The following is an 8,262-nucleotide window of genomic DNA, read 5'->3' as shown; positions in this document are numbered from 1 at the left end:
AAATGAAAATATGGCATTCCAAAACTTACGAGATATAATGGAGTCCTAAGAGGCAAGTTATAGCAGTAAATGCCTACATCTAATGAAAAGCAAAGAAGAAATTTTGTATAAATAACTTGATGACACACTTGGAAGCTCTAAAAAAATAAATAAATATAAACCAAGAAGAAATCATTTCCAAACAGAGTGGACAAGAGGAACTATTGAAACTTAGGAGAAAAATCAATGAAATAGAAACAACAATACAAAGATCAATGAAATGAAGAGTTGATCCTTTGGAAATTTTTAATAAAGTTTTAATAAATAAATCCTTAGCCAAGATACTAGGAGATGGAAGAAAAGCTTAAAATTAAGAAAACTACAAATGAAAATGAAACGATTATAACAAACACTGGTGTGATTTAGAGAATAATTCAGTCTCAAATTTGGTGTGCTAGAGCTGAAGAGATGGCTCAGCAGCTTAGAGCACCAACTGCTTTTCCAGAGGTCCCGAGTTCAAGTCCCAGCAACCACAACCACCTGTAATGGGATCTGATGCCTTCTTCTGCTGTGTCTGAAGAGAGTGACAGTATATTCAGATACATAAAGTAAATACTTTAAAAAAATACAACTTGATATATACAACCTACCAAAGTTAAATCAAGATGAAATAGATTATTTAAACAGATCTATATATAGACCATGAAATAAGAGTAATAATTAAAAATTTTCCAACCATACTAAGCCCAGAGCCAGATAGATTCAGTGCAGTATTATACTAGACTTTCAAAGAAGAACTAATACCAATATTCCTCAAATTATTATGCAAAATAGAAACCAAAGAAACATCACCCAATTCTTTGTATGGGGCCACAATTACCTTGATTCCTAAGCTAAACAAAGACCCAATAAAGAAAGAAAATCACAGACAAATTCCCCTATAATCATAGATGGGAAAATTCTCAATAAAATATTTGAATACAAAATCCAAGAACACATTCAAAAGATTATCCATTATGATCAAATTGCTTCATCCCAGAAATGCAAGCATGGTCCAATGTATAAAAAGCAATAAAGCTTCTTCTTCTTCGGGAAAACACCAAATGGCGGATGACGCCGGTGCAGCGGGAGGGCCCGGAGGACCCAGGGGCCCAGGCTTAGGAGGCCACGGTGGCTTCCGCGGAGGATTCGGCAGCGATCTTAGGGGCGGCGGTCATGGTCAAGGTCCAGGCCTTGGTCGAGGCCGCGGGGCTCCTGGAGGTAAAGCTGAAGACAAGGAGTGGATCCCCGTCACCAAGCTGGGCCGCCTGGTTAAGGACATGAAGATCAAGTCTTTGGAGGAGATCTACCTGTTCTCCCTGCCCATTAAGGAATCTGAGATTATCGACTTTTTCCTTGGTGCATCTCTAAAAGATGAGGTTCTGAAAATCATGCCAGTGCAGAAGCAGACCCGGGCTGGCCAGCGGACCAGGTTCAAGGTTTTCGTCGCTATCGGTGACTACAATGGTCACGTTGGTCTTGGTGTTAAGTGCTCCAAGGAGGTTGCCACTGACATTGGAAGGGCCATCATCCTGGCCAAGCTTTCCATCGTCCCTGTGAGGAGAGGCTACTGGGGGAACAAGATTGGCAAGCCCCACACTGTCCCATGCAAGGTGACAGGCAGCTGTGTCTCTGTGTTGGTGCGTCTCATTCCTGCCCCCAGAGGCACTGGCATTGTCTCTGCTCCTTTGCCCAAGATGCTTCTGATGATGGCTGGTATAGATGACTGCTACACTAAAGCTAGAGGCTGCACTGCCACCCTGGGCAACTTTGCCAAGGCCACCTTTGATGCCATCTCAAAAACGTACAGCTACTTGACTCCTGACCTCTGGAAAGAAACTGTGTTCACCAAGTCTCTCCTTATCAGGAATTCACTGATCATCTTGTGAAAACCCACACCAGAGTCTCTGTTCAGAGGACCCAGGCTCCAGCTGTGGCTACCACATAAGGGTTTTTATAAAAGACAAAATAAACAAACTAAGTCTGTTAAAAAAATCAATAAATATAATCTACTACATAAACAGACTAAAAAACAAGAACTTTATGGTTTTCTACCTCATTAGATGTAGAAAAGGCCTTTGACAAGATCCAAAATCCCTGCATAATAAATGTTCTGGGGAGATTAGAGATACAAGGGACATACTTAGGATGATAAAGGTAGTTTACAGCAAGCCTGTGGACAACAGCAACTTAAGTAGAGAGAAACTCAAAGTAATTCCACTAAAATCAGAAACAGGACAAAGTTGTCCACTCACGCCATATCTATTCAATATAGTATTCAAGTCTTAGCTACAGCACTAAGACAACTAAAGGAAATTCAATAGGAAAGGAAGAAGCTAAATTATTTTTATTTGCAGATAATATGATTTTGTACATAAAAAGACTCTAAAGACTCTACCAGGAAGCTTCCACTACTAATAGAAGTATCTTTAGCAAAACAGAAGAATACACATGAAAATATAAAAATTAGTAGCTTTCCTATATTCAAATGACAAACATACTAGAAAAGAAATCAAGGAAACAATATCTTTCATAATAGTCTTCAAAAATAATCTTGGAATAAGTCTAACCAATCAAGTAAAGACTTATATTGTTGTTCTGTGTATAGAACATTATCCTCAGAGATCTTCAAGGCTCTGGCAGGCAGCTTTCTCTGAAGCTGAAGGCAGACTCAAAGAACCAAAGAGTGGTCGGAATGTCCCAAAGTCACTGTAGGACATGCTCCCTACTCTGCAAAAAGTTAGTTGCCACTTCTTGAGAAATCATGGGCATGTGCTGAGTGGTGCATAAATAATTGTCGAGTTTTAATTAAGGCATTGTATTGAAAGTGGCTTTGTCCTAAGAAAACAGAATAGTACTGAACTGATATGTATAAATAGCTAATTAGCTATGTAATTATAATCTGAGAGAAGCAATAACACAAATCATATATATAATAGTGTAAAAATGTGTGAAGAACACTTGTCACCAAGCCTGAGATCAATCCCTGGTATCCATGGTGGAAACAAAGAACCAATTCCCGCAGCTTGCCATGTAACAACCACACATATACATTCGAAGACCTACAATCACACACACATTATACACATGTGCATACAATAGCAAGGAGTAAAATTAAATACTTTTGAAATATTTCATTCTTTGTGTGTGTATATATACATACTTGCTAAAGCACGCCTGTGTCTTCCATGATGTGGTGGCCTATGAAAGTCTATTTTCTCATTTGACTACATTGATCATAGGTATTCATTAGGTTTATAGTAAGTACCTTTACCCACTGAACCATCTTACTACTAGCTCTAACATAAAATTGTATTTATTAAGTCTAAAAGGGGAGAAACTCAATACAATTACATTAAACAGTGATTGTGGGTATTCCCACAATCTTCAGGGGAAAAAAAAAAAGAAAGTGCCTTTGTGAAAAATTAAATGCTTTTTAATAACTAACTTAGATGCCACCTTTTCAGCCTAGACTTATCATCTCTGGAAACTGCACAGAGGGTGAATTTCGGTCTCAGATGACCAGGGACTCACCTCTTTCTTGTGAAAAGCCAGGAATCTGTCGAGAGGGCCAGTACCTCTCACTTAGGGAGATAATAGTATTGGTTTTTCTTCTCATCGCTGGGACAAAATATTTGGCTAAAGCAACTTATAGAATGTTTGTTTGTAGTAGCCAGTAAGAATACAGTCATCAAGGAGGAGGGGAAGGCAGGGTGCTCGGAGCAGCCCCAGCTATGGTGACAGCAGCCCGAGGCAGCTGATTGGACAGAAAGCAGAGAGACGAATGCTCGCACTCAAACCATTTCTACTTTCTCCGTTTTTAAATTGGAACAGGTCTCCAGCACATGGGCTGGTGTTGCCTACATTCAGGATGTGTCTCACAGATAAGATTATGTGGAAGCAGACCTCATAGATAGGTCCAGACATATGTCTCCTAGGTGATTCTAAACCCAAATTAAGTAATGAGCATCAACCATCACAGACACCAGGTGAGAAGAATATATTCTACCATAGTGTCTGGGAAGTATTAGTGATCCCCCCAAAAACAGACAGGAGCCAATCTGATGCAACTCACAACAGAGTTTTTATTTTATTTGAGCTATCAATGGTGGTAGAGGTGCCCTTAATATCTATTGGGGCAAGGCTTTATACTAAGCAACAAATGGCAGAGTGGGGCAGGTTAAATGTGCAAGCATCTAATTGGAAAGCTACTGTAACCTGCAGCATAGTTGGTTGGTGCTGGGAGTCATATCATAAACTTAATTTCTGTTTCCCTCTGCATTGATGGTCATTAGGTATGGGGTGGACTTGTAACCTGGGGGTGCATATTTGTTGGGGGAATAACCTGGAGATGGTGGTTTTGTTGAGGTGTAACCTGAAGACACTGGATTAGCCTAGAGACTAGAGCTAGGCTCAGATTTTGTTTGGGGGGGGAGACAACTTGAAAATTAATCCTAGGTAACCAGCCTGTTAGTTTATCTGAATTCAAACTTAGGTCAGATCTCTAAAATGATGTCTGAACTTAAAAGATTTGGCCTCTCACTTTGAACAACTGAAAGCTAAATGAGGTTCTATACACTTTCCTTTATTTTATAGCTATTATAGCTAAGGGGCTATTTGCTCCCAGTGTTGTAAAATGTAATTTTATTTGGGAAGACTTGTAGATGTTGAGACAAGGTCATGATAAACTACAATAGACTTCTAACCAAAGATAAACAGAAGAACTCCAGGTAATGAGAATGGGGGTGGGGCGGGGGGGGGGTAGGCAAAGATTGGACTGACGCAGCAGAAGTTAAAGACACCAAAGTTTTAAACAGGTGTGACATGAAACAAAATTTTCCCTGTAACAGTCAGTAGCCACCAACTCTTAGGATCCATTAGTTCCAGACCTCCAGATTCTGTAATTGTAATAGAAAAAATTTATGTCATTAAGTTTCTTACTCTGCGATACTTTGTCATGGCAACCCTAGCTAAATCTTAGGGATTGAATGCTGTGTCTCTCTAAGATTAATATATAGAAGTTCTAACAAGGTGATACTACTTGGAGGCAGGGCCTTTGAAAGTAATTGAATTTAGATGTTGTCCAGAAAGTAGTGGTCCTATGGCAGAATGTCTCCTCATAATGCGACTCGCCATACAGCTTGCTACCCCTCATTAGCTGAAGGTTTGGCAAGACAGCTGCTACTGCAAGGCAGGAAGAGAGCCCCTTATCACCCAACTATGTTGGCATCCTGTCCTTGAACTCCCCACTTTCCCTGAAAGATGAGTATCGAATGCTAAGGCCACACAGGAAAGAAAAGTTGTTATCACAACTTGAGGGAAGAAATCAGTTAGGAGAACTGTATACCTCACTGGGAATTCAAAGATGAACAAAGAGCTCTCTTCTGGTAGCTGAAGTCAAATTTACATAAAAATTTATTTTAAAATATTCAGGATAAGTTTGATTAAATGTCTAATTTGCAAGCCTTCTAAAACTGATGGCAAACTCTTCCTGCAGGCAGATGAATAGAACAAATACTGCTGTGGTCGTTGGAATGACAAATGTTCCCAGAGGCTCAGACTTTTGAACACTGGATCTCTAGCTGGTGGTATTTGGGAAGGTTTAGGAAACAAAGCCTTGCCTAGGAAATACGCCTCTGGGGGTGGGCCTTCAAAGAACGTAGCCTCACCCTACTTCTGGTTCTCTCTGTCTGTTCTGGATTTTTGTACATGCTCAGGATGTGGCATACACATGTCCTCCGCCATACAAAACAATAAAATGAAAAATTAAAACATATCACAGAGCCCAAGGATGCCTTGGTATTGCAGAGCATGGATATATGCTCAGAGTTATAATTGCAACACTCAGGATGCTATGGATTTCAACAGGTTGTGTTTGAGGCTCACATAGGCTACAAAAGGGGGAACCTTAGATCTAATTTAAGGATTTGTCAAATTTAAAAATAACAATCAAATAAATACATAGACGCTATAAATGTGACTTGGTACATATAATTATCATTTCAATAATTATACTTAACTTTCACTAACAAACAAAGGAATACGATTTCTTTTCTTTTTTCCTTCCCTTAGATGCAGGCCTATAGAGCTATGACATCACCACTAATAGATGTCCTAGCTGAGCGGAGTCAGTCACGCACATTATAAAGACAACAAGCCACTGAAACCTGACTTCCAGGCGTGATTTCCTCACATGCCCCAGTCAGTGTCCTTAATCAAGTGCATAACTTTTAGTATAGATTCTAAGCTTGTTTGACATAGATAATATTGTTTTAATAAATTTTGAATCTTTTAGTGCGTGTGTGTTTGTGTGTGTATGTGTGTGTGTGTGTGTGTGTGTGTGTGTGTGTGTGTGTCTGTGTCACGGACAAGTTGTGAAAGTTGGTTCTCTCCTTCCACAATTTGGGCCCTAGGGATTAAACTCAAGTCATAAAGTTTGATGCTTTTACTTGTTCACCATCTCCCCAATCCCAATAAAGAGTTGTTTTTTTGTTTTTGTTTTTAATTTCCTTGGAATTTACTATCACTGAATGTTAAGGCTGGGAATATCAATGGTGACACAGACGTCTGTAAACTTGTGTTAGGTTTAAGTTCTGTTTTTCCCCACCAATTTCTTTGGAATAAATTTTTCCCTTTTTTTTAAAAAAAAGAATGTATTTTGTAGCATTAAAAGTATGTGCATTTGTGTGAATCTATGTAGGAGCGCACACACACAGGCATTCTGGGACTGAAAGAGACTAGAAGAGGACATCTGATCCCTAAGGGCTGGAGTTGCAGGGGCAGGGGTGGAGGAGTGGGAGCAGGAAGCTACCTGACTTGGGTGCTGGGAACCAAGCTCTGGAAGACACCTCATCATAACCACTGTGTGAGACAATTCTCTAGCCCCTCTTCTGCTCTTGTTAGTCTAGGCAACAGCATTTCTACAGCTATTACTTTCCACAAATGTTCCCAAAACTTCTGTGGTTCTTTGAACAATAGCCCCCATAGAATCATATTTGAATGCTCAGTTAGTGGCATTAGACGGTGTGGCTTTGTTGGAGACACTCAGCTCCCAACACCCAGCTTAGCTGCTGGCTAACCCATGTCTGAGTGGTCTTCTCTGATGGATACCTCTAAACAATATGGTAGGTAAGAGTTATAAAGTGTCACTGGAGTGAGCTTTGGGGTTTCAAATGCCCACACCAGGCTCAGTCTCTCTATCTCTCTCTCCCTCTCACACTGCTGCCTGCTGATCCAGTTGTAGAACTATCAGCTACCTCTCCAGCACTATGTCTGGCTGCATTCCACCATGCTTCCTGCCAAGAAGATAATAGACTACATCTCTGAACTGTAAGCCAGCTCCAATTAGATGTTGTCCTTTATAAGAGTTGCTAGCCAGGGGCATCCTTTCAGAAGTGAAGGGGAGGAGGAGGGGATGAAGAACTCTAGGAGGGAGGACTGGGAGGGGGCAACATTTGGAATGTAAACAAATAAAACAGTTAATTTTTTTTAAAACTGGAAAAAATTCTGTGATCACAGTGTTTGCTCATAGCAATAAAACCCCCTGTAATGTATATAGTCCATGTTAAAGACCATTTAAGTTCTCATGGCATTGTTGGCACAATTTGATGGAATTATCAAAGTTACTCCAGAATACAGGTTATCGCTTGTAGATGCACAAGTTGCTTGGCCTCTCCTCAGGGCTCTGAACCAGAATGGTGTTATCTGTGGCAGATGACTACTTTAGTGGATCTCCTGCCAACCATTGCCTGAAATAACTTCTGACTAGAGAGGCTAAATGAACTGAAACGTGCATTTTTCTTGTAAGATGACTATTGGATGTTCCAACATAGTGGCTCATACCTGTAACCCTCGACCTAATGGCAAAAGTGGGGTTGTATGGTGTATGTACATAGTGAAACGCAGAAACACTAACCAAAAACCAATGGCAAAGGCCATGTGTTGTAATAGGTCCCCAGACCTTAGCACATCTCATGCCGTGGTGAGAAGGCCTTGGAATCCAGCACACAGACAGCAACACCTGCCAAAATGAGAACAAAGACCTACCGCATCAAAGTGCATAGCTCTGGGAAAGTCCATAAATGCAACCTTGCTTTTTGGCTTCTGTAGTTACATGTCTGACTAACTGTTGCTGCTAACTGAGGTTTGTCATCCCAGAAAGTGGTTTTTGTGCTTAAAAGCTCACTCTTAGAAAGGCTTAGGACTGCACTCAGCTCCCAACACCCAGCTTAGCTGCTGGCTAAC

Source organism: Micromys minutus (genome assembly GCF_963924665.1).
Source record: "Micromys minutus genome assembly, chromosome: 1".
Taxonomy (NCBI): Eukaryota; Metazoa; Chordata; class Mammalia; order Rodentia; family Muridae; genus Micromys; species Micromys minutus.
Note: the sequence above shows the minus strand (reverse complement) of the source record.